The 26,538-nt window shown below is 45.0% G+C and overlaps 1 long non-coding RNA gene across 2 annotated transcripts; it reads right to left on the reverse strand.

The window, feature by feature from the left end:
- Nucleotides 1–1,553: 1,553 nt before the first annotated feature.
- Nucleotides 1,554–17,307, reverse strand: LOC144132559 (uncharacterized). Of its 2 annotated transcripts, XR_013314847.1 has the most exons (7): nucleotides 16,958–17,307; nucleotides 16,372–16,470; nucleotides 15,308–15,568; nucleotides 13,921–14,060; nucleotides 12,506–12,570; nucleotides 7,479–7,544; nucleotides 1,554–1,737 (listed from the first exon to the last, which is right to left on the reverse strand). It is a non-coding gene; the product is annotated as an uncharacterized LOC144132559 (long non-coding RNA). The 2 variants fall into 2 exon arrangements; XR_013314846.1 differs by lacking the exon at nucleotides 15,308–15,568 and having other exon boundaries at nucleotides 16,958–17,303.
- Nucleotides 17,308–26,538: the final 9,231 nt, after the last annotated feature.

The raw sequence follows: 26,538 nt of genomic DNA on the forward strand, positions 1-26,538 counted from the left end.
AGATTCGCCGAAGTGACCCTGCTAAGTGGCCGGACGTTATTACTGACAGCTTTCGGTGTGTATGCCTTAAGAAAGGGCTATTGTATTTTCAAAATCGGGCAAAAGATTTTTCGTTTTCCGGAAAGCAATAGAAAACTCTGAACGCTATATGTCACCTCATCCTTTCGTGCGAAAGGCTGTAAATAGGGAGGCGTACGACCGACACTGATTAATGTACTCGATGTCCAAAGGTTGCGTTTACTATTTCATGTGCAAACTATTTTTGATTTCAAGCATCCCCAGTGCTTTCACCACGCTCGGCTTTTCTTATTGGAAAAGAGCAGAAGAAAAGGTTTGCGCTCATGAAAATAGCGGCGAGCACCGGAACAGCCTGGCAACATGGCTCGCCCGCTCTAACTCAAGCAGCACAAATGACAAGGAGCTGGTTAAGCATCTTGTCACTGAGACCGCTTACTGGACAGAGGTGTTGAAGTGCGTAGTCGTTGCAGTAAGCTGTTGTAGTAAGCTTCTTGCTTAGCGCAACCTAGCCTTTAGGGGCAGTGAGGAGATTTTTGGTTCACCGTGAAATGGAAACGATATCGGAGTCCTTGAGGCCATTGACAAGTTTTATCTCTTTCTAAACAAGCACATCAAACGCTATGACACTAATTAAATGGGAAAGTGTACGAACGCTTTCTTGGATTTGTTCCAATCGAATCGCATGCCGGCTTGTATCTTTTCGATACCGTGATGTCTCTCTTGACGACCAGTGGCATCTCAATTGATGATTTTAGGGATCAAGCTTATGATAATGCCAGTAATATGTCAGGAAAATACAAGAGACTACGAGCTCAAATCAAACACTTGAACGAATGGGCAGTCTACACCCCGTGTGCTGGTCAATCACTGAAGTTAGTTGGCGCGTGTAGCGTTGACAGTTGCCTTGAGGAAGTGAAATTTTTCACTGTAATTCAGGCACTGTATGTGTTCTTTGCTGTCTCACCTAAGCGATGGAAGTATCGTTTGGGAAGCATGGGCGGAACTGGCCAGCAGCTTGTTTTAAAAAGTCTTTCTGGGACCAGGTGGTAAAGACACGCTCAATCTTGTAAGGCCATTCTGATAAATTTCAATGCAGTCATGTGTTGCCTGAAGCTATATCGAAGAACGAGGAAGAAAACGGTAACACTACCCTATTGAAAAATCTCGTATATATGTGTTAATTGTGTCTCATATATACGCAATTATTGGATATGTGTACACATATATGCTCGTATGTATATGTGCTCATATGGCATACGTGTTACTCAACTCGTATGGCGAAACACATATATACGGGTGATACGTGCCTTATATATACGCTATTGGATATGTGTCTCGCCGTCCCTCATATACGAGGGCCACGTAACCTTCGTACAGATACGAGGGCCTCGACATGGGGATACAATGGCCTTGCAACACGTACTCTGGTGCACAGTTAATAGCTCTGAATATGTAGGCTACCTGAATGAGCTTGCAACCCTTCAGCGCAGCAAATGCTGCATCCCAGCACCAAATACTAGGCTGCAGTCAATGAAATAATTTTTCTTGCTGCCTTTATTTTATCATTTTTATCTGACTACAGTCATTCACTACAGGGGCAGGTGCAGGCGATGATTACTTGATGTCCCTCAGCATATCCGCCAGGTAGCAATTCAACCGCTCTGCGCATTTTCTCATCCTCGGCAGCTTGTGCAGCTTTGATGTATGCATCAAATGCATCTGAAAGAGTATTAATAATGACAAAATTGAAGACATGCAGGTGCTGCAAAATAAAGGTATTTAGTCATGCACACTTAAATAAACAAATGCCTTTGTCAGTCAGGAAATGTACCTAAATAAAAGAGGCTTACTGCCCACAGCTGCTAGTTTTTCTGAGCTCATCCGAGGCTTCTGCATGGCACCAGCCTTAAGGAATTGCCGGCATACTGAGGCGGTGATGCTCCTTCCCTGAACGCTCTTTCCGCTAAGGCTCTTCGGGGAAGGAGCATCACCAGGAAGGAGCGTCACTTTTGTGGGGAACCCCACAAAAGTTTTGTGGCGTCCTTGCAAAACAAGAAGTCTCGACCTCGGGAAAGAAGCCAGCGCCACTGCTCTGCACTGAAAATTTCCCTCCCGAGGTTGACCAGCAATAAAACAGCTGCACATATGCTTTGTACAAAGCCCTACAACAGATTGGGGAGAGAGATTATTTTCCACATTAAAGCTGCTAAAATCCTATTCCTCAGGACTTCTATATGTATGAAAATAGAGCAGCGCGTAACAAAACAGGACACAAGGGAGAGACACGTAACGACACGAGCGCTAACTATCAACTGTTTATTTCTTGCTGTCGCTACGTATAAATACATGAGCCACAACTCGAAACGAAAAACAAAAAAGATTGATGAGTCAGGCTTTCGCTGGTTTCCATCGTTCTAGATAGGAGAGTTCTTTAGCTGACAATGCCACTGATGCCACGCTCACACACTTGCCACCTGCACGCAAAATACTACGAGCCTCAATAATCTCTCGAACAATCTTATCATTGTGGCGGGTTATGATTTGGCTCTTCTTAAAAAGTGGCATGCACGAATTTGGAAGGTCCCGTTTCTCAGCCTCGACCTTGCAGTGACGACAGTGTCGGCTTAGGTGGCCGGATTTGCTTTCATTAACATTGTAGTCATGTTCTTTTAGCCTGCTATTCACACATCTCCCTGTTTGCCCAATATACTCATGGCCACAAGACAACGGTACGCGATAGACAACACCCTCCTCACAAGTGACAAATCGTTTCTGATGGTCTATTACACATCTTTTTTTTCTCCTGGATACCGCACGGATTGGTCTTTTTGCAAAGCATAGACAGTTTTACGGGTGCTGAAAATACAACATCAACGCCTGCTCGTTTTCCTAGTTTCTTTAGGTTGTGGGATGTATGATGAATGTAAGGGATGACAGCTACTTTCTTGCGATCCTGCTGTTCATTGGTACCTGCCTGCTCGTTGAACAATCGTGCGTTTTTCATTTTTTGCAGCAGGCCTTCAGCCACAGAAACAATTAGTGGCCCAGGATACCCAGAATCAGACAGTCGTCTAATCTGTGAAGCTAAGCATTCTTGCATCATGTGCTCACATGAGCTTTTGAGCGCATTTGTCAGGCAATACTTGATAATGCCTCTCTTTACCAGTTTCGAATGCGCCGATACCGCTGGCATTAGGCCTTTTTTTGCACGAGGTTCATTACCCCAACAGATGTGGTTAGTGTGAAAGTTAAGTCTAAGATCTAAGAACTTGATAGAGTTCCTGTCAGGAAGCTCATGCGTCAGAATTAATGGGTTTAATTGTTTTTTAAAGGAGTCGAGCACGTTTGCAGCGTCAGTATAAAAATCTGCCTTAGAGTTGTCAATGATGATCAAAAAATCATCCACAAATCTAAAAATTTTTACAACTTTGGAGCTACTTAAGCTTTTCCCTAGGATCCTATCATGCTTTGCAAGAAGGAGGTCGCTGAGAACAGGCGCAATACATGAACCAATACAAATTCCACACTTTTGCAGGTAAACACCTTTGTCCCAGGTAGCCATTGTTGAGCGCAGGTATACATCCAGCAATTCTAAAAACCCACTCACACTCACTCCAGAACTGTTCTGAAAGGAAACAGCTCCAAGCGCGTCAATAGCCTGTTCAACACACAACAGCAATTCGTCTTGTGGCAAGGAGTAAAACAGATCTTTGATGTCTATTGAAAAAGCCAATACATTTTTGTTTTTATTCTGGCACAAATAGTCGACAACCTGTTTAGAATTTTTTACAAGGTAGGGGTCATCAATAGCAGGTTAAAAGAACATGACTACAATGTTAATGAAAGCAAATCGGGCCACCTAAGCCAACACTGTCGTCACTGCAAGGTCGAGGCTGAGAAACGGGACCTTCCAAATTCGTGCATGCCACTTTTTAAGAAGAGTCAAATCATAACCCGCCACAATGATAAGATTGTTCGAGAGATTATTGAGGCTCGTAGTATTTTGCGTGCAGGTGGCAAGTGTGTGAGCGTGGCATCAGTGGCATTGTCAGCTAAAGAGCTCTCCTATCTAGAATGATGGAAACCAGCGAAAGGCTGACTCATCAATCTTTTTTTGTTTTTCGTTTCGAGTTGTGGCTCATGTATTTATACGTAGCGACAGCAAGAAATAAACAGTTGATAGTTAGCGCTCCTGTCGTTAAGTGTCTCTCCCTTGTGTCCTGTTTTGTTACGCGCTGCTCTATTTTCATGGATCACCAACTCGCCCAACAAGCAACACTTCTGGAATTCATTTCTAGTTCATCGGGCTCTTCTTTATGTTCTCTTCAACCAAATGCTCTTGCTGCTCTGGTTGCCAATGCAACCTGCCAGGCTCGCACACTTTCCTTCTGTTTACGTGCGAAGTTCCTGCCGCCGGCAGTTCGGTTGATCTTCAGAGCCATTAGGTCCTCGGTTGGGCATGCGACCAGGGTCCTCAAGATACTGAGGTCCGAATGGCGAAGGCAAGCTCGGCTATTCAGGGAATACCTGTTTGTCCAAGTTACCAGGACCGCACCTCCTTCAAAGGCCGCACTAATCTGGCTGGAATTCCGCCGAGCGCTTGACCAAACGACCGAGGGACTTTGGAAGGTTTTGCTGTCTCGCCTCCGTGTACTTCAACCCACCAAGAAGAAGGTGAGCGCCTACAACCCCGTCCACATTGAAGGCCGCGCTCATATTCCCGAGGACGTACTACGTACCCTCCAGCTTGGGCCAAAGTGTGCGGTTGAACCTAGGAAAAACGCCCCGGAGTTGCTGGGAATGGTCCGACGAGTTACAAGCCTGGCGCCGGAATGTGAGAAGAGCAGCTGCGTATCCCAAGGCGTTGACGTTCTCGAACGTTCAGTGCGACCAAAGCAGACCGTGCCGTTAAAACGAGTGGCAAGATTTTCTTTGTGACAATCGTCTCTGTGCCCTGACAGCTGATAAGGAGGGGGGTTTCGCCATCTTACCTCATGACCTGTTTCGGAAGAAAGCTTCAGAAGCTATAGAATGCAATTTTGTTAAGAAGGACCAAAAATGTTTAAAGAAAGCTAAGGCGGAAGCAAAGAAGTTATGCAAACGGTTAGGTTACAGAGCCTTGTCAAGCAAATTCAGGACAGCCATAAACCTTCCTTAGACATGTTCTCTTCTGCTAAAACGCACAAAGAACAGTGCCCACTTCACGTAATAATCTCGGAAAAAGGGGCATGGCAGAAATGTGTAGCTAGATTCCTGCAAAAGAACTTAGCGCTACAGAATTTGATGACCCCTACCTTGTAAAAAATTCTAAACAGGTTGTCGACTATTTGTGCCAGAATAAAAACAAAAATGTATTGGCTTTTTCAATAGACATCAAAGATCTGTTTTACTCCTTGCCACAAAACGAATTGCTGTTGTGTGTTGAACAGGCTATTGACGCGCTTGGAGCTGTTTCCTTTCAGAACAGTTCTGGAGTGAGTGTGAGTGGGTTTTTAGAATTGCTGGATGTATACCTGCGCTCAACAATGGCTACCTGGGACAAAGGTGTTTACCTGCAAAAGTGTGGAATTTGTATTGGTTCATGTATTGCGCCTGTTCTCAGCGACCTCCTTCTTGCAAAGCATGATAGGATCCTAGGGAAAAGCTTAAGTAGCTCCAAAGTTGTAAAAATTTTTAGATTTGTGGATGATTTTTTGATCATCATTGACAACTCTAAGGCAGATTTTTATACTGACGCTGCAAACGTGCTCGACTCCTTTAAAAAACAATTAAACCCATTAATTCTGACGCATGAGATTCCTGACAAGAACTCTATCAAGTTCTTAGATCTTAGACTTAACTTTCACACTAACCACATCTGTTGGGGTTATGAACCTCGTGCAAAAAAAGGCCTAATGCCAGCGGTATCGGCGCATTCGAAACTGGTAAAGAGAGGCATTATCAAGTATTGCCTGACAAATGCGCTCAAAAGCTCATGTGAGCACATGATGCAAGAATGCTTAGCTTCTCAGATTAGACGACTGTCTGATTCTGGGTATCCTGGGCCACTAATTGTTTCTGTGGCTGAAGGCCTGCTGCAAAAAATGAAAAAAGCACGATTGTTCAACGAGCAGGCAGGTACCAATGAACAGCAGGATCGCAAGAAAGTAGCTGTCATCCCTTTCATTCATCATACATCCCACAACCTAAAGAAACTAGGAAAACGAGCAGGCGTTGATGTATTTTCAGCACCCGTAAAACTGTCTATGCTTTGCAAAAAGACCAATCCGTGCGGTATCCAGGAGAAAAAAAGATGTGTAATAGACCATCAGAAACGATTTGTCACTTGTGAGGAGGGTGTTGTCTATCGCGTACCGTTGACTTGTGGCCATGAGTATATTGGGCAAACAGGGAGATGTGTGAATAGCAGGCTAAAAGAACATGACTACAATGTTAATGAAAGCAAATCGGGCCACCTAAACCAACACTGTCGTCACTGCAAGGTCGAGGCTGAGAAACAGGACCTTCCAAATTCGTGCATGCCACTTTTTAAGAAGAGCCAAATCATAACCCACCACAATGATAAGATTGTTCGAGAGATTATTGAGGCTCGTAGTATTTTGCGTGCAGGTGGCAAGTGTGTGAGCGTGGCATCAGTGGCATTGTCAGCTAAAGAGCTCTCCTATCTAGAACGATGGAAACCAGCGAAAGGCTGACTCATCAATCTTTTTTGTTTTTCGTTTCGAGTTGTGGCTCATGTATTTATACGTAGCGACAGCAAGAAATAAACAGTTGATAGTTAGCGCTCGTGTCGTTACGTGTCTCTCCCTTGTGTCCTGTTTTGATACGCGCTGCTCTATTTTCATGGATCACCAACTCGCCCAACAAGCAACACTTCCTATAAGTAACATTACGAAAATGGCAGTTTTCCTTGCAAACGCTACTAATGATAAAACATGACACATCGCTCTCTTCTTCGGAGTGAGCAGCGCGATGGGCCACCACGTCACGTTTATGTGCAATCATAAAAGCTGCCTTTGACAACATAGATGAGCCTTTTTATCTCTACTTCAGGCTCCACTGCACCCTGGCAACAGTAATGCTGCCAAATATTCGGAAGCACAGAACTAACAGATGCAAGATTATGAATATTTAAAACACAGCAATTAAATCTTAGCACAAGAGGCTGTGCTAATTAGAACATGAAAGGTTGTGGTCATGGTCTAGTGATCTAAGAGTTCATTAAGCAAAGCTGCCCTGAGCTGTCACAGGTTCAAATTGTGCCTGGGGCTCCGGTCCAGGCATTTTTTTTCCGCTCCATGCCATTTGGATGGAAAATTTCACGTGTCCGAGAGGTGTGCACTGATCCTCAGCCCTATACTTTTCCACAGTTTCTAGATTCTTTGATGCAGTTACCAAGAACGAGAGCTAAAAGCCTTTCAAGCTTACAAACTAGTTCTAAATATGAGAAGCCATCGTACCTGGCCATTGACCGCAGCAAGAACACCTGGATTCCGTGGTGCAGCAGGACCCATGCTAGTGGAAGCCTGGAAAGTGTGCAAAGTGTTCGCATTTGCAACAAGAGTAATGTACACTGTCGGCGAAGTCTTAAGGCCAAAGGCTTTTCGCTTCAGCCGCATAACAGAGCCATTACGGCAATAATAAAGACCGAGTGACCTTGAAATGCTAGCAGGTTTCTTCTTGCGATACAGAAGCTTTCTGCTTGACTACAGTTTTGAATGATCCGCTACATGAATTATGCTAGGAACATTGATTTCTCTGCAGCTGAATGCAGTAGCCTTAGCACTTTTTACCACGACTGTACATGGTACATTAAAGGGACAGTAAGGAGAACTCGATCAAATTTCTTTTGTAAGCAAAATCTGATAGTTCAGTATTTCATGGCTTTGTTGCCACTTGTCCGAGAGCGAAAGATGCATTTATTTCAAAGAAATTTGGATTCGAAGTTGAAAAAGTTTTTCCCGCCACTCCGATTCAAACTCGGGAACTCTTATGACATTACGGCGGACTCTTATGACGTTACAGGACGCAGTGACGTGAAATATGACGTAAACGCAGACTCCATGATTTCTCGCGGCTAGCGGTGCGGTCTAGCAGCAGCCAAAATGAAAGCTACCGCCGCCACACGTTGCGGCATCTATTGCGGGTCGCTACCATTGCTTCATTTACGTTTGCACCAGCGTCTTGCCGGCGTTACGATGGATCCCGTTCCCGAGCCCGATGACAAAGTTCTCGCAAAAACTGCGGCCTGCATTTCAGTCACCTCAGCCCCACAGAGCGTGCGATGCTTTTGAGGGAGCACGGTTCAGTTAGGCGCCGGCGGGTCGTTTCCCCCTTCTGCCATGAGCAGCCGTTGCAAATTAAATATCATAACCCTAGTGCGGGGAGTCGCATCACCGGTCAAGCGCAGTTGCAGTATAGAGGGTCTCACTTTGGCCGACGTGACGTTAATGTGCAGTGCGCGCGCATGCGTTACGCCAGGCTATAAACGCGCATTAAAGGGACACTGAGGAGAAATTGAGGTTGCCTTGTATCGACAGAATACAAGCTCCTGATCACAAAAACGCCACTCTTACTGAAAACGAAGCTCTTGTAAGGTAGAAAATAGCAAGGACCAAAATACAGGTATCGCCGCCACAGGGCAATCGCGCAAGTACAAGCGTGATGACGTCATAGGACAAGAGACGCCACCTTGGAGGAATGTTCCTTTTTACATGGAAGCTGCGAATCTCTGAGGCTGACAAAAGAAGGTTACGCAGTTGAATATTGAAGTAAGGTTTGTTTTAAAACCGACAGCACACTTTTATCACACCTGGAAGACAGACAAAAGACAACCTGAATGTTGGAAGCAAAGAAAACCAATGCTTGGCGGCGCCACAGGCAGCCAGGAGTTTCGATTTGTTATGGCGCTTCGAGTCTATGAGCTTTGCGTGCCCCGTGGTTTTGTTTTTGACGCACCTCGATTTACAAGTGCCGAACAGCAGAGGAACTCCAAGTGCCGCTTCAAGTGCTAGTTAACCTTTGAAGGAGCCTGTTAAGGCTGGTCAAATGATCGCCACGGTCGATGAAAAACTATCATGGCACGATGGTCGGTGATCGTACAAGGCAGTTCGCAGTATAAAGAGCACTTGTGTCTTCACACGCTCGCCCGGCAAAACATTCTTGGCTGTGCCAGTCAACTTCAAACTACTTAACGGAAATTGTTTATTAGGGACGGGAGACAAGGTACAAGGCAGTTAAAAAAAATTGTTGATGGCCTAGCTGTGTTGGGCCAGGATATACGTAGCGAAAGCGCGGAGACTTCTGCATCAGAAGAGTGCATTCACTAGATGCGCCTTTATTCATGGTTAAATCTTGAGGCATCGTGGCGGAGTGGTAGAGTCTCCGCCTCAAACTACAAAGGCTCTGGTTCGATTCCGAGCCTCGGCACAGGTTTCTTTTCTTATTCAGTGAGTGGGCGGGGGGCCTCAGTGGCTACCATAGGGGCCGCCACTGAATACATTGGTTAGCGGTTAAGCGCAGACTCTGTTAAGGTGCGTTTACACTCCGGAGTAATACGCGCGCGCGCTGCATGGCGACGTCACGTCGGCCAACCCGAGACCCTCTATGCTCCAACTCTTCTTGACCGCCGACGCGTTCGGCGGTTTCGGCGCTCTGACCGCACTGGCGGAGACTTTAAGCATGTCTCTATTTTGCGAAGGGTGCGCCAGCCGCCGCCGGCCCGGCCAGACCGATTCAGCTCTGCGGCGAGGTACGTGTTGTGACGTCATTCAATAGCTTCGGCAGTTGGACGCAGCTGTTCTTTTCGAGCTCTCGGCTAATTTAATCCATTCACAGCACACATCTGAAGGTACACGCAAGTGGGCGAGAGAGCCCGATCCAGTAGACCCCGTACCGCCGGAAACGCGCGTAAGTCGTTGAAGCGTGGGCTTTACTTTCAAGCCGCCAACTTTAAACGCAAGCGCCCTTGAGTACTCATCCGTTTTTTTGGCAAAAAATAAAATAAATAACCTGGCCCTTGCAACCATGGGAGACCTCGATGCCGCCTGCTGCACCGTGCAACCGCGCCGTTCAAAGAATCGCAATCCGTTCGCCCCTAAGCCCCGGCCAGCCTCCTATGGGCGCGACTCACCAACCTTGTCTTGGCCCCTTCCGACTCCCCGCACAGGGGTTATATTTTATTTGTAACAGCTGCTCATGGCAGAAGGGGGAAACAACCCGCCGGCACCTAACCTAACCGTGCTCCCTCAAAAGCATCGCACGCTCTGTGGGGCTGAGGTCACTGAAATGCAGGCCGGAGTGTTTGCGAGAACTTCGTCGTCAGGTTCGGGAACGGGATCGATCATAACGCAGGCAAGACGCCGGTGCAAACGTCAACGAAGCGACGGTAGCAACCCCCGATAGATGCCTTCAACATGCGGCGGCAGTAGCTTTCATTTCGGCTGCTAGACCACACCGCTAGCCGCGAGAAATCACGTCTGCGCTTACGTCACGTTTCACGTCACTGCGTCCTGTAACGTCATAAGAGTGCGCCGTGATGTCATAAAGTTCCCGAGTTTGAATCGGAGTGGCGAGAAAAACTTTTTCAACTTTGAATCCAAATTTCTTTGAAATAAATGCACCTTTCACTCCCGAACAGGCGGCAACAAAGCCTTGAAATGCCGAACTATCAGATTTTGCTAACAAAAATAATTTGATAGAGTTCTCCTAACTGCCCCTTTAACAGAGCCTGCGCTTATCCGCTAACCAACGTATTAGGTGGCGGCATCTATGCACGCCACTGGAACCCCCCGCCCACTCACTGAATAAAAAAAAACATGTGCCGATGCTCGGAATCGAACCAGGGCAATTGTAGTTTGAGGCGGACTCTACCACTCCGCCACGACGGCTCAAGATTTAACTTGAATAAAGGCGCATCTAGTGAGTGCATTCTTCCGATGCAGAAGTCTCCGCGCTTTCGCTACGTATATGCTGGCCTAACAGAGCTAGGCCATCAGCATATTTTTCTTAACTGCCTCGTACCCTGTCTCCCGTCTCTAACAAAGAATTTTCGTTAAGTAGTTTGAAGTTGATTGGCAGAGCCAGGAATGTTTCGCTGGGCGAGTGTGCGAAGACACCAGTGCTCTTTGTACTACGCACTGCCTTGTACGATCACCGACCATCGTGCCATCATGGTTTTTCATCGACCGCGGCAATCATCTGACCAGCCTTAATAGGCTCCTTCAAAAGGTAACTAGCACTTGAAGCGGCACTTGGAGTTCCTCTGCTGTTCGGCGCTTGTAAATCGAGACGCTTCAAAAACAAAACCATAAGGCACACAAAGCTCATAGACACGAAGCGCCATAACAAGCATCGGTTTTCTTTGCTTCCAACATTCAGATTGTCTTTTGCCTGCCTTCCTTGTGCGATAAAAGTGCACTATTGGTTTGCTTTTAAAACAAAACTTACTTCAATATTGACCCCCGCAACCTTCCTATGTCAGCCTCAGTTTCGCAGCTTCATGTCGGAAGGAAAATTCCTCCAAGGTGGCGTCTCTTTTCCAATGACGTCATCACGCTTGTACTTGCGAGATTGCCCTGTGGCGGCGATACCTGTATTTTGGTTCTTGCTATTTTCTACTTTACAAGAGCTTTGTTTTCCAGTAGGAGGGGCGTTTTTGTGATCAGGAGCTTATATTCTATCGATACAAGGCAACCTCAATTTCTCCTCAGTGTTCCTTTAATTGCCATCTCCAGGGGATATTAAAGCACTTTGAGTTTACTATCATATTACACTTCTTGAAACTTGTCTCAGTTCCAAGAAATAATTCTGCAAAATAATGAAACGTCAACAACTAGAACACAAACAAAAACTGCATTTCGACCACAAAGCCATCGCTAAGCAAAGCTGCTCTGAGCTGCCACAGGTTAAAATTGTGCCTAGGGCTGATCTGCAGGCAATTTTTTTGTGCTTCATATCATTCGGACAGAAAATTTCCCATCTCCGAGAGGTGTGCAGAGATGCTCATCCCCATGTTTCCAGTTTCTAGATTGTTTGCCTGCATTTAACAAGGATGAGAGCTAAAAGCATTTCAAGCTTACAAAATCATTCTTGTAAGATCGACAATTGGGCTTTGATGCCCCAGCGCCCCGTGCTGAAGAAGGAGCAAAACACAGGCGGAAGACGAGGCTGACAAAGTTCAGTTTGGCGCACAGGAACGCTTGGCTACCGAGGTGCGCTGTACTAGCAATGATTGTGGCCGTCGACACTTCTTGTTAGCACGGCGCACCCAGCGCCTCCACAAGTGTAAAGACACAAATCAAACAAGAAGTATGGACGGCCACAATCTTTGTTAGCACGGCGCACCCCGGTAGCCAAGAGTTCCTGAGCACCAAACTGAACTTTGTCAGGCTCGTCTTCCGTCTGTGTTTTGCTCCTTTATTAGCACTGGCCGATGGGGCATCAAAGCCCACTTGTCTTACATTCTAAATATGCGACACCTTCATACCTGGCTGCTGACCTCAGCAAGATATCCGGGTTCTGTGGGGCAGCAGGATCCATGCTAGTGGAAGACTTCAAAGTATGAAAAGTGTTCACATTTGCTACAAAAGACTAATGTACAAGGTAAATTAAAGGGCAACTTCAGAGTATTTTTAAACATATTCAGTTTACTATCACATTACACTTCTTGAGCCTGGTCAGAGTCCTGAGAAATAATTTTTCCAAATAAGGAGCAAAGAAATAATAAAATACCATTAACTAGAACACAAAAAAACATGATTTCAATCAACAGATCAAAATATGATGTTAAAGGGTTTGACTGGTAACAATGGTGACTCACATTCTGTAATGCACCAACTAGCTTTAAAGGAGTATAAACACCCATCTTTTGGGTGTGTGTTTTTGCTTTCTAATGAGGCATCAGGCATTATCATACATGGATTACCTTGTGGTATTCTCCTATTCTCAAGTCTAGCAAGAGAATAGCAGTTCACAATTGGTAGCAAGGTAAGGGAAGTGGTAAAGGAATACGTCTATTTAAGGCAGGTATCAATAGTGACAACTGATCCGGATCATGAGGGAATAACTACAAGGATAAGATTGCGATGGAGCGCATATGGCAGGGTCTCTCAGGTCATGAATGGCAGTTTACCAATATCCCTCAAGAGAAATGTGTACAACAGCTGTATCTTACCAGTACCCACCTATGGGGCAGAAACGTGGAGGCTAACAAAAAGGGTTCAGCTTAAGCTGAGGAGAACGCAGTGAGCCACGGAAAGAAAAATGATAGGCGTAACGTTAAAGCAGTATAACACCTAGCGTTTGGGTGCGTGTTTTCTTGTTTGTAATGATGCGTAAGGCATTATTATACATGGAGTAGCAGCTAGTAATCTCTTACGACTGCTTAATAATTTATAATAGCATTTCATTTTCGTCCAGTTTCGGCTTCAACGCTTAAACAAGGACAGTGACGTCAATGTGTGCTTACACGTCACGAGACATGAAAAAACAGCAATATAATCGCTGCTTGCACTTTTGTTGTCATTCCAGCAATTGAGGAAGGCTGATTTCAACACTGCAGTAAATTAAAAGAATGAAGCAGCGATTCTATGGACACTTTTCCATGGCTCACGTGAAGGAAAAGCCCTCTTTGACGTCAGAGCCATCGTTCGGCTGTTCCAAAACTGAAACAGCATGACAGAAAAAAACAATTATAAATTATTTAGCGGTTGTAGGCAAACATCACATGGTGATTCATGCATAGTGGCGTCTTCTGCATCATTGAAGAAAAGAAAACATGCCACCAAAATTAGGTGTCTATACATCTTTAAATTATCATTGGGCTTTTTCAAATTGCTGCGCTCGGAGAGCCTGTTCGCTGCCAGAAAATTCACTCCTGACAGGAAGGTGCATCATGCTCACATGAACTGGTCGCCGCCAGAACGAGCCTGCTGGCAATCATTGCGCCAAGGGCGTCCATGGATCACGGAAGGCGAGTGCCCTCTGCTGCTTTGCGTGCTGTGGCGTCTCATTGCTCGCATGCGTACGGTAGAAATCTGATCCTTGGGAGCGAAAGAAAGGACGTTAGTTATTCAGGGCAGCTGCGGACTCTTGCACTCAGATGCATACATCAACGGCAACAACGCAAGTATATGTCCTTCAGTGCATTGTGTGCTGTCGTGAGGTCTGCATGTATGCTCCGAGATATCCTCAAAAGAATATGTGACGGGCAGTCGCACTCTAAAGACATGCATTTGACACCACACAGGAGGGTTAATTGGACAGCGTTAATTGGAAAGACATGGGAAAGGCTTTTGCCCTGTAGGTGTAGTGAGGCTGATTATGAAGAGGAGGGAAAAACTGCGCATGTACTGCTCAAACAACATGCTGTGGTCTCAGAATATTGCATATTTGTTAAGTACACACTAATTACTTGGGCGCCAATGATCGACCCTGCCTATACTGACTCTCCTGTGGTAGTTGCAATTTCTGTTTGTGAACTAATTCCTGTGGGCTTTAAGCAGAAAACAATCAGGATATGTTCCGCTTAACTGCAGTCTGCCGCCCTCCAGCTGTTAATATTGCTGCCAGCAAGTAATGCACGCATAATTTTGACAAGCGTGCATATCAGCTGGTTGAACATTTTTCTGAAGTGCGTGTACTGTACAAATTTAGCTGCACGTCGTGTCTGTATGCTATCGCTTTTACTGCAAAGCTAGCACTCGAATGAAAGGCATTACAATCTGGTCTTGCATATCGGCCCCGCACTGTGTGTGCAGGCATGATGATCCACATTGGGAAATTTTTCTTTTTGATGAGTCAAATGCAAGGTGAAGTATGCATACGGTATTTCTCAGGTATTTTAAGCACTTGTGGCAGAAGACCCGAGCACCAAGCTTTATGGCAACGACCGAATCGGCACACGCAAGGTTATGCTTCATCTTCAGCTGTCAAATGAAAATTACCTCCGTAGAGAATAAAAATTTTTAACAACAAATTTGGCAGAGTACACATGCACGCCAGCCGGCAGCCACTACTTAAAGGGCCCCGACTACCCTCTGGCTGAAAATGTCCTCTACCAAGGTTGTTGTGAGGCACCGTCCCCGGAACACACAACCGCAAATAATTCTTTAATAAAAGACATTATATTGGAGTTACATATATGGCAAACTAGCTACTTTTCCATGCTCCTCTCCTTCCATTCCCTCTCAGAGGTTTTTCTCCCTTCCGCTTGGTCTACTAGCTTTAGTCCTCCATCCCTGCTTGTTCTGTGTGGCTGCCCTTCCGTTTACAAGAGTAGACAGCACACCTTTTGTTTGAAAGTCAAATGGGGAGCTTTCGGTGGCGTCCGCATTGGGCCTGTTATGAACGGAATGCACACCAGCCGAAGAGGATTAAGGCACAGATCCTATCGACAGGGATGACCACGGTGGCGCAGCAACAGCAGCGGCAATTCCGACAGCATCATCAGGTGGACGACGACTGCACAAAAAGGATGACTAGCTGGGAAGGAGCCTGTTCTTCCTACGCCCGGCTCGATGCAAATGACCTTCCCCATTTGACTGGTTCCCTGCAAGAAGCGAGCGACGATGGACAGATGACGGGAAGAGGGGAACGGTGCCTTCCAGTAATTAATCGTGTCTTGACAAGAGCCGCCCCGACCGGAGAGAGCCCACCGCAGTTGTAGCCCACAGGGCGGCACCGGTGTTTTCGATAGACACGTGAATAATAATTATCACCCCTCGTGATTAATAATTATCAGAGGCCCTATCCGTGTCTCACGCGGCCCGATTCGCTTTGGTAAGCCGCATAACCGAAGAATAGCAGGGCTTATAAATTTCCAGCGATACATATATTTAACCAGCATCATGGCACTGTGAAAACAGGCCACCGAGTTGCAAGCCGTAGCTAAGACAACGTGCTGCAATGAGAGAAGTGCGCTGTCCCTCAACGCCGTATCGGTGGGCTCGCTACAAATCTCTCTGTTGCTGAAGGCAGCCTGGCTGCTCCCCTAAACAATAAATATTTTAGACAACAATGCGAGGGGGCAATACGAAAAATGAAACTTTGACCTGACATGAAGCACACAATATATGAGAGAACAAAAAACATAACGATGCTTCCATTCCACATGCGGTTCTCTAGTGTCCTACGCAATCTTTTACAATGGTAGCATTTAAGCAATATCTCTATACTACAATTCAAAGATCCGCTACAAAGCTCTCTGTTGCAACCATAAATATTTTAGACACACACAGACAGAGAGGCATCTGGCTCTGAAGTATGCTGCTATGTAATGTACATATTGCGACTGGTAAGCGTGCGAGTGGCAGTAGCAGAGGCATCCGCAGTAAAACTTCGATCAGTACATACATGTATCTGTGCAACTGTTGTTGCTGGCTCAGACTTTTCAAGTTCCATTGCAGTGATTTTTGCTCTTCGACATCCTCTGGATAAGCTCCGCTTTTGTTACTGGAACACAAGAAATGAGAGATAAAATAATGAAAGCGACAGCAAACACAGGGCAAGCTACGGAAACGAATCAGTTAGTGTGTCGCGTTCATTGCTTTCCAAAAATCATATGATGCGAAAAATTAGCTGATCTGAACACAGCCGATTTCTCCCTGCCTCATGCAATTACTTGAATTTATGAAACAAATCACGAAATAATATTTCGCTCAGAGTGACGCTCACGTCGAGACCTGCTACAACGCGACCACGCAGTTTTTCCCTTCTTTGGGAAGCGTGCGCTGGGCTGCTGTGTGCTCGGATCGCATGCACAGAGTAAGTGGTATCGTAAGCGTTCTGCAAGTGCTCGTAACAGTAAAAAAGCATGTGCATCGACTTTATGTAAAACGCCACCTAGCTTTGCTAAAAGCGTTAGGCTTGACTGTACACTCATCACACGTTTGGCACTTCTGAAATCTGACCACGTATACGAAGTAACTGCAAAACTCACCTCCAAGCTCCATTACTTGAGCGGAATAGAATGCCTTCTCATCTTTTCCGCCGCGCCAGTAGGCGTCCTTTTTTTCGCCAGGTCGCTAACGCCAGTCGGTGAGGCACCATGGAGAGGTGCAGCGCAAAGGAAGCAAGGACGACATAGAGACGTGTACGATAGCTTTTGCACCGTCGGTCGAAGTATTTCACGTACGCATAGCTCGCCGCAGCTGATGAACCCATAGTGGAAGTGTCACATGTGGCTGCAAAACACACAATCCAATAACTGTAACAACCACACACACCAACACGAGTGATGAACGTTGGACGCAAACGACCGCAGACTTGGATTGGCTTGGCGACGCGCACCGCACAGGGCGCTGCATGCGATGATGATGATGACCTCTTCGTTACAAACCAGAATAATAAATACGTTTTATTCGTTCAATTTCGTCTGTTTATTTCCTGCGGCAGAACTTGCGTCTCCGACCGTGATCTCTATACCCTCCATGTCGCAGCCTCCTCGTGCAGCGCATCCGGCCATCCAGTTGACTGCTGATTGACCGCATGTAATAGCAGACGACGCGGCGCTCTACGCACCACGAAATACTTACACTTGAAAAGTTACAAATACTACTTTGAAGGGGAAATAGTTATGAAGTCCGTGTCAAGCCCTGCCACAGAGCGTTGGTCGATCATAAGCAGAACCAACTGCAGAACCAACTAGCCCGTCAATTCGGTCTTGCACCTGTGACTGCTCATGGAGTGTGAATAGGGCGGCTTAGTGTAACTCTATAGGCTCTATCATGTATGAGCTTTATGGTACCGTTGTAACCTAAATGTCTGAAGTGTTCTGCGATTTTTGATCGCCACTGCATTACACAAAGTAGTCACTATGTGACAAATCGCCTTCGGTTTCGGTTTCAAAGCTCGTACCTATAGTGGCTCGCGGTGCCTGATTGTGCTTTGCGCTTTTTACTTAGTGCTTTAAGCAGGAAGTTTTGTGTGGCTTACGACAAACAGGAAGCACTATAAAGTCTGGGCCTAGCCGTCAGACGACGCTAGAACATTTTCAGTTTCGGTTTCGATATATAAAAGCTCCTGTTGCCCGGTTATTGATCATAAATAACGCTGGGCCCTTCCCTGTTCTCTGCGCTGTAAACAGCAACTTCTGTGTTATCTACGATAAAATAAACACTTCTTTTAGAACTCTCCTAAATGCAGCAAGTGCTTGAAAAGTCTGTAATTGCTGCAAAAAAGTATTTTCTGGCACGGTGCGTAGTAGATATCATAATTAAGTACCATATTGCCACTGACCTGAAATCAGCGACTTAGGACCAGCAGAGGGGGAAATATAGATTGCTGAATAGGTAAATTGATGCACTGAAAGAATTTATGTTAAGAAATCAGAAGTGTGCAAGGTACGAGGAGGAAGAGGCTCTCAAAAATAAACTGCTAGTGTGCGCTAGAACACGGAACTGGGTAGCACAACCGCGCCCTCGATCGAGGTGCTTCGGTCGAGGTGATCAAGGAGCTCTATAATTATAGTTTCGCAGTGTTCTCTGGCACACCGCTGTCGCGTCCGGGTCGTAATGGCAGCGGGTGAAGGTTTGGGCTATGCTCGAGACAATTAGTATAGCCCAGGGACTCCGGAACTCTTTTTTTAGTGGGAGGGCAGGACTTCGAGCTTATTTTGTTATTTATTTATTTAATGCTCATTTACATAATAAATTGTATATATATATTTTTTTCAATGTTCAAAGCTTGATGCAAAGTATCACGTTGCGGTGACGACACTCCAGCTGTCAGGAAGACAACAAAAAGGCTTCCAAATATAACTGTTTAAGGGGCTGACTCACGCCCACTAAGAGCTGAATTACTCGGCGGCTGCAATAGGCTTAATTATGAGTGCTCGGCGGTCATCGACCTGAATGCCATGCAGTTCTTGGTCGTGCTGAATTTAAAGCTGGCAAGGAACCTTTGAGATAAAGAACCAAAAGCAGCAAGAATCTGGAAAAATGTGGAATCATTTGCACGTGGCCATGATCAACGGCATAAGTCTGGTCGCACCTCGCATTCCAAAACAAAATGATAAAACCGCGTGCCGGAGGTTGTGAGTGCGAACGAACAAACGGTGCAAAGATTTAGGCAATATAATATTAATTGAAATGACGAGCTTATAGGTGGGAAGCTGCACGCACGAGGAGTAATCAATTCCATTAAAAAAGCCTGTGCATAGTTTGTTTAAATTCTGCTAATCATGATCATGTACACGGTCAGGTCGATATATAGTCGACCGAATTCTGTAGGGACATGACCGGTTTAGGTTACTCATATACGAAATGCTTTACAACTGGCTACTAAGCCAAGCAGCTCATGCAGCCCCACTGTGCTTTGAATTAAGAGTCCTAGAACTAATATGTGTTTCAATTTTCAGAAATCTGATACAAGTAGAAGCAAATGGAGATTGGGGGGGCACTTCCTCCCTGAAAAATGTGGGGGGAGGTGACCTTCCCCATTGCCACCCCCTGTTCCGCGGTTCTTGAGTATAGCCCACCTGAACTCGGGTAGGCGGCCCTATAGATACGTGATCGGCACACTGGAGTGGGTATATCTCGCATATTGTATATCTGATATTGGTCGCAAAGCCGATGTATATTGGTAAACAAGTTTAAAAAATCCGAGGTGTTCTGAGAGATGTTCGATCCAATGAAGCATTCGGTCAGGAAAGACCTTTGAAGGCAGTTCGCAGTGTATACCGGATTGTTTTTTTCCGAATATATAGCTTTCGTCGAACTATAGGAACTTTTTGGAATTCTTTTATTGGCATATCTCAAATAAACCCTTCATTTCTGCAAGAAAAAAAAACACACAAGGGTGAGCAACCCTATAGATACGTGATCAGCCCGCTGGAGTGGGTATATCTCGCATATTGTATATCTGACATTGGTCGTAAAGCCGATGTCTATTGGTAAACAAGTTTGAAACATCCGAGGTGTTCTGAGAGATGTTCGATCCGACGAAGCATTTGGTCAGGAAAGATGTTTGAAGGCAGTTTGCAGTTTATATCGGATTGCTTTTTTCCGCATATATAGCTTTCGTCGAACTATAGGAACTTTTTGGAATTCTTTTATTGGCATATCTCAAATAAACCCTTCATTTCTGCAAGAAAAAAAACACACATGGGTAGGCGGCCCTACAGATACGTGATCGGCCCGCTGGAGTGGCTATATCTCGCATATTGTATATCTGATATTGGTCACAAAGCCGATGTCTATTGGTAAACAAGTTCGAAACATCCGAGGTGTTCTGAGGGATGTTTCGTCCGACGAAGCATTCGGTCAGGAAAGATCTTTGAAGGCAGTTCACAGTGTATATCGGATTGTTTTTTTTCCGAATATATAGCTTTCGTCAAACTATATGAACTTTTTGGAATTCTTTTATTGACATATTTGAAATAAACCCTTCATTTCTGCAAGGAAAAAAAACACACTCGGGTAGGCGGCCCTATAGATGCGTGATCGTCCCACTGGAGTGAGTATATCTCGCATATTGTATATCTTATATTGGTCGCAAAGCCGATGTCTATTGGTAAACAAGTTTAATACGTCCAAGGTGTCCTGAGAGATGTTCGGTCGGACGAAGCATTCGGTCAGGCAAGATCTTTGAAGGCAGTTCGCAGTGTATACCGGATTGTTTTTTTCTGAATATATAGCTTTCGTCTAACTATAGGAACTTTTTGGAATTCTTTTATTGACATATCTCAAATAAACCCTTCATTTCTGCAAGAAAAAAAAACACACACGTGTAGGTGGCCCTAGTAATAGAATGGTTAACAGAATAACAGAATGGTTAGAAAGGGCCAATGCAACATATTTTTACTAAGAACAGAAATAATGTGGACATGTCCTTAGTGTCCCTTTGAGAAGCAGTATTTTCTTCTGGGTGTTGTGTAAATATAGTTGAATACAACTCAAGAATGAAGTGGCAAATGCTTCTCTATAATCACTTCGCAAGTTGTTTGCATGGAAGGTACGACAACCTGAGCCAATCAGGATGGCGCACACTATTTAATTGGGTTGCTGCATGCCTACCACACCCATTGCCTTGTGACAGGTAGCTCCATTTCTGTGAACGAAGGTGTACTAGTGTTTAGGCTGTTTATTTCTTCAGCAGGTGACACTTGATGTCTTTTTATTTTTATGTTTGTTTTCCGATGGGTGACATGTTCACACAGTGAAGAGGGCATATATGGCCCACTTTTCTTTTTGTCATTACCTGTCCATATTCAGTTCTTTAGTTGTCACGTCACAGTTGTTTGGATGGACATTTATTCACTCCATTGTGGTCTATGCCCAAGGAAGCTGAGTCAAATCCAGGCGAAAGCAGACAAATGTTGATATAGGTGAAGTGGAAAATACGCCTCTTTGCTGTGCTTTGTCAGGGCATATGCAGTTGAAGTTAATCTGAAGCCCACCACCATGGCGTTTACAATAGCTCATTAGAGACATTGTCATTCTCATTTTTGCTAATCTCATTGTGGCAGTGCTCGATGTGCTCGTCTTGTATACGCAGACGTTTAATGGATCACATTGGACTGTTAACGGGCTCACATCTCATCGTCATCATCAAAACTCGCATGCATTGCTGGTTGTGTCCTCCTCCTCCATGCTCATTACAATGCCTGGTCCTTTGAGAGGCATCTGCCCCTTCATTTTTAAGTTGTATTTGAGTATAGTAAATATGGATAAATGTAACTAATATTTTTATGTCACTTGCTGCTGTGTTGTTCGTGTGGTCTGTGTACAAAACTCTTACTCTTGTTCCATGATATATTAGTATATATGTAGTGTTTTTGTTTATTATGTAGGGTTGTTTCATTAAACAGATGGTATTGGTGGATTCTGTTTATACGAGGGGTGATCAGTATATTTTTTACCTCCTGGTCTGTAACACATTTATTACCTCATGAAAGGGAAAGACGTTACAATGAAAAGAAAGTTTGATGTTCCCACTTCTCATGATATTTTCATTTTGCACATGGCACCACTGATATTGAAGTAGTCACAAGGAAAATGTTAGTATACATCTGTGTACGGTTATAACAGTTTTTCGAAACCAAATTTTGAATGGCAGAAGGTGTTCTCCCTATCATTATCCACCATCGAATGAGTCCAATTTATGGTAATGGGTATGTTATGTTTCCAGTCTGAAGGTGGGTACAAACTGTACGTACATGCAAGATCCAGCTGTGTTGAGTGTGAAAGACGAGGAGTGCAGTGGATGCCTACTGTCTGCATCTCGCATCTGAGCTCGTGGCACATGTGGATGAATTTATTTGTGATGATTGTCACATTAAGCAGACGGTTATTGCGGGCATTCTTGAACTTGAGGATGCAGAAGGACCGTGCACTTTTTCTTATAGTTTGTCCTAAAAAATCCATCATTTAATGTGACAATGCTTGACATGACAACAAGTTAGGTGGCAATACCGCCGTGTTGAATAAGCTGCAGTTTCGGGATGTTCTGCATCACCCACCAATAGCTCTGACCTAGTGCCTTGTAACTACTGGCTATTCCGTAGCTGAAGAAACATTTGAAGACCTTTAGTGTCCAGTTGGAGCCATCAGCCTCATTCTTCTCTGAGGGCATGTAAACAACAATAGTGCATCGATGACGCAAGGGCATCAGTGTAAGTGGGGGACGATATCAAAAAATGAATTACACCTCTGAAAAAAGACATCTGAAGCTTTGTTTATAATAATATCTTTCACTTTCAGTAATTACCATGTTATAGACAAGGAGGCAAATTATTCAACACACCTCTCAAGCTTGGGATATATGTATGGGAAATTTTTGCATCTGTATAGTCACTTCCTTATTATTGGAAGCTACTTGAGTCATTTATGCCATGAACCAATGTTTTGTGGCCTTATTATCTACTATGTTTTATATGGTGTCCTTGGCTTAATTTTGCTTTTCCTGAGGGTGTTCTAAACTTTTTTCGAATGTGTGCGCTTCAGCTGAGATGTAGCTTTGAAACAGGACAGTATTGGAATGCCAGATGCTTGCCCATTCATGTGCTAAGCTGATACAGCGTAAAATGGTACTATACTCGGGATTTAATATCCCACCACGTTAGAGGGATCTAATTTGATCACCTGTGTTTCTTAATTATGAGCTCAAGTGCACCGCGTTAAAGACAAGATGAAAAGTTATCCATTTAATTTCATACGAGCCTTATAAAAGACACACATATTGTTACGTGACGGATAACAGATTGCGATGGAATGATTTAATGGCGGTGGGCCTAGCGCGGGAGCTCCGTGCCGCGCCACTGCCCACTTTGTCGTCTTCGAGTCCGTGACACTACCCGGGGCTGCCGAGCGATCGTCCCGATCGCGCGAACTGAAAGACCGGCAGTGAAGACGAAACGCAGGGCGTGACGATGAGCGTGACAGGACGGATGAACACAGAAGAGAAGAAGATGCAGGGTTTGCCGTCACGATGAAAGAGATGAACAGATGATGATCAGATGAGCGCTGGTCCAGGAAGCTTCCGGGCAGTAGCTAGCTAGGTCACCTTGAGCCGACGGCCGAGGCCCATGATCACACCGAACGGCATGGGCAGGGGCTGTGTTCGAATATGTTGGCGGCTTCTAGGGTCAGCGGGGTCATAGGTTCGAGTAGAGGCGGCGTCATCAAGTTGTCGTGTCTTCTGGTCGGGGCCGGGGACGGGGCTGGGGTGAACGACATGGTCGGTTCTGGTCTGGCGGGCTGGGGCACAACCGGGCGGTGCGGGCAGGAACACACGACCGACGACCACGGCACACGCAGGACGCCGAAGCTCCAGGACCAGGATGGGGATGAACTCCGCACCTCACGCCAAATGTTACGTAACGGCAAGCAGGTGAAGACAGTACTACATAACAGATGGCGATGGAATGATTTAATGGCGGTGGGCCTAGCGCGAGCGCTCCGTGCCGCGCCACTGCCAACTTTGTCGTCTTCGAGTCCGTGACAGTATCAGCTGACTGAGAGATGCTGTTCAGCCATATGAGTGATACGAGAGCTGCATATTGGCTCAAATGAGTGATACGAAAGACACATCGCCCATTCGGGTGATACGAAATCCATATTTCGGCTCAAACAACTGATACGATAGACACGTATCAGCACATAGAGGCAACCGAGGGACATATATGCCCATACGAGGCATACGAAGGACACATATCAGCCCATACGAGGGATACGAAGGACACATATGGCCATACGAGGCATTCGAAGGACACATATCAGCCCATACGAGGGATACTAGGGACACATATCAGCCCATACGAAACACATATTGGACACATATCAACGCGTATGACCACATACTAGACACATATCATCTCGTATGACCACATACTAGACCCATATAAATTCATACGAGACACATACGCATCCATACGAGATTTTTCGATAGGGTAGAAACGAAGCGCACTCTCTCTTCAAGAAAATGACAAATCTAGAGACTGCAATCTTGGCGATTTTCTGGAGTGAAATCTTGGACCGCTTTGACAAAATGAGCGTAGTATTTCTGAAACCAGGCATAGACATTTACACTGCAAGACATTTCAACTGCTAGAAAGCTTTGTTAATTCTTTGCGACCTCTCTTTAATACCTTCGAAGAGAGAGCACGCAAGCTCAGTAAAAATCAATGTTATCAGCATGAGTGCTTTGAGTAAGCGCCGGACGGGAAAAGCGGTAGTGGGCTACAAGGTAGAAGAAAAGTTTATCGTAGAGACCTACAATGTTGTACTTGACAGTCTAAGCTCTGCTTTGCGAGTGCGAAAGGCTGCGTATACTGAACTCAGCGAAGGGTTCGGATTCTTAAAATTGCTCACAGAAGTTGGGAGCAAGGCCTCCATGGCACAGCAGGCAGACAAGTTTATTAAAAGCTACAAAAAGATTTGGAGCCAGCATTTTTCACTCAAATCATTAGGTTTGCGAACTTTCTGCACAACTCTTAATGCCAGCACACGAGTAAACTGGGAATAATGAAGTTGCTGAACGAAAGAATAATCATATGTTTCCGAACGTTTCTATTGCCTAGCGAATGTACTTAGGCGTACCATTGGCAAACTGTGAGACCGAACAATCGTTTTCCAAGTTGTCGCTGATAAACAATTGCCCTCGCTTGAGCCTCCTTGACGCCCAGGTGAACTCGCTTGCCATCATGTCTATTGAAAGTGACCTCCACCGCAATCTATCCTTCGAACAGACTATATCTGATTTTGCAAAAGCGAAGGCCCGAAAGAAGCCATTTTAAAAGAGGACTGTTTGCGCTATACATGAATAGTTCCCATAAGTTCGTTGTGCCGCCTCCGAGCCTCCGCGTTGCCATTGAAGCGCTGAGCAATGTAATTCAAGATATGCAAATATTCGTTGTTCGTCTCTTGTTTGTTCTTGCGAAATTTAACGTGCTTATAAAGAACTGTATTTTTGTTGTTTTTGATCGTGCGCCGTTTATTTGGTGTCGTCCTTGCTTGTCTTGCCTTTAACGAAAAAAATTTCAAATAATGTTCTCCAATTACAGTTGGTAATTTTCACGTGTATTCAAGTGCATTTTTATGGTGTTTGTATTGCCTTAAGTATTATATGTATTAGATATTTGTAGAGTAACTTATATAAGGATTACAGCAGTCTGATGCTTGAATTTTAATAAAGAATGTTTTGGATACAACCATGTGTCTCCTCACCGAATTAAAGTTAGTGATGCAAACAAAGCCTAGCTTCAGAACGATCGACATCTGAGCTGTGTTGTCTTTTCTAAGTTCTTTTTCGTTTTGATTGCACTAAACGTTTCCTTAAAACCTAGCTTTCGCTGAAAACACAATACAGATTCATCATAGTGAACATATATGTTGGTGTTTAAACAGCACAAGTTTCAAGAAAGGTTCGTTGTTTATTTATAATAATAACTATAATATTAATCCCGTTGATCGCACCTCGTTCTTTTTATTTTGGCGCAATTAAACTGAAACATGGCATATTTCCAGCAGCGTAGCAGGCGACAGAGGGAGGGAGCGGAGTCAGTATAAGGAAAGGGGGCCAGCATGCGCATTAGTCCAGGGCCCCCATTTTTCTTAATCCTGCACTGGTTATTGTAATAAACATGGTTTATGGTTTGGGGGGTTTAACATCCCAATGCGACGCAGGCTATGAGGGACGCCTTAGTAAAGGACTCCGGAAATTTGACCACCTGGGGTTCTTTAACGTGCGCTGATATTGCACAGTACACGGGACTCAAGAGTTTTTCCTCCACCGAAATTCGACCATCGGGGTCGGGATCGAACCCGCGTCTTTCGGGACAGCAACCGAGTGCCATAAACACTGAGCCACTGCGGCGGCATTGCGATAACGAGAAGCGGCAGGAAATGGCATCAAACTTTGGCGTAGATAGGCAATTGTTTTGGAGATAAAAGCACGAAGTGTTTGTCACTTCTGCGTCTCAGCCTATCATTGTTCTTTTTTTTTCCAGAGTACTATCTCTTCGACAGTCCTGTCTCGTACATCTTTCAATATCATGAATGTCTCAAACAGATTGAAACTACT

Source organism: Amblyomma americanum, chromosome 5 (assembly GCF_052857255.1).
Source record: "Amblyomma americanum isolate KBUSLIRL-KWMA chromosome 5, ASM5285725v1, whole genome shotgun sequence".
Lineage (NCBI taxonomy): Eukaryota > Metazoa > Arthropoda > Arachnida > Ixodida > Ixodidae > Amblyomma > Amblyomma americanum.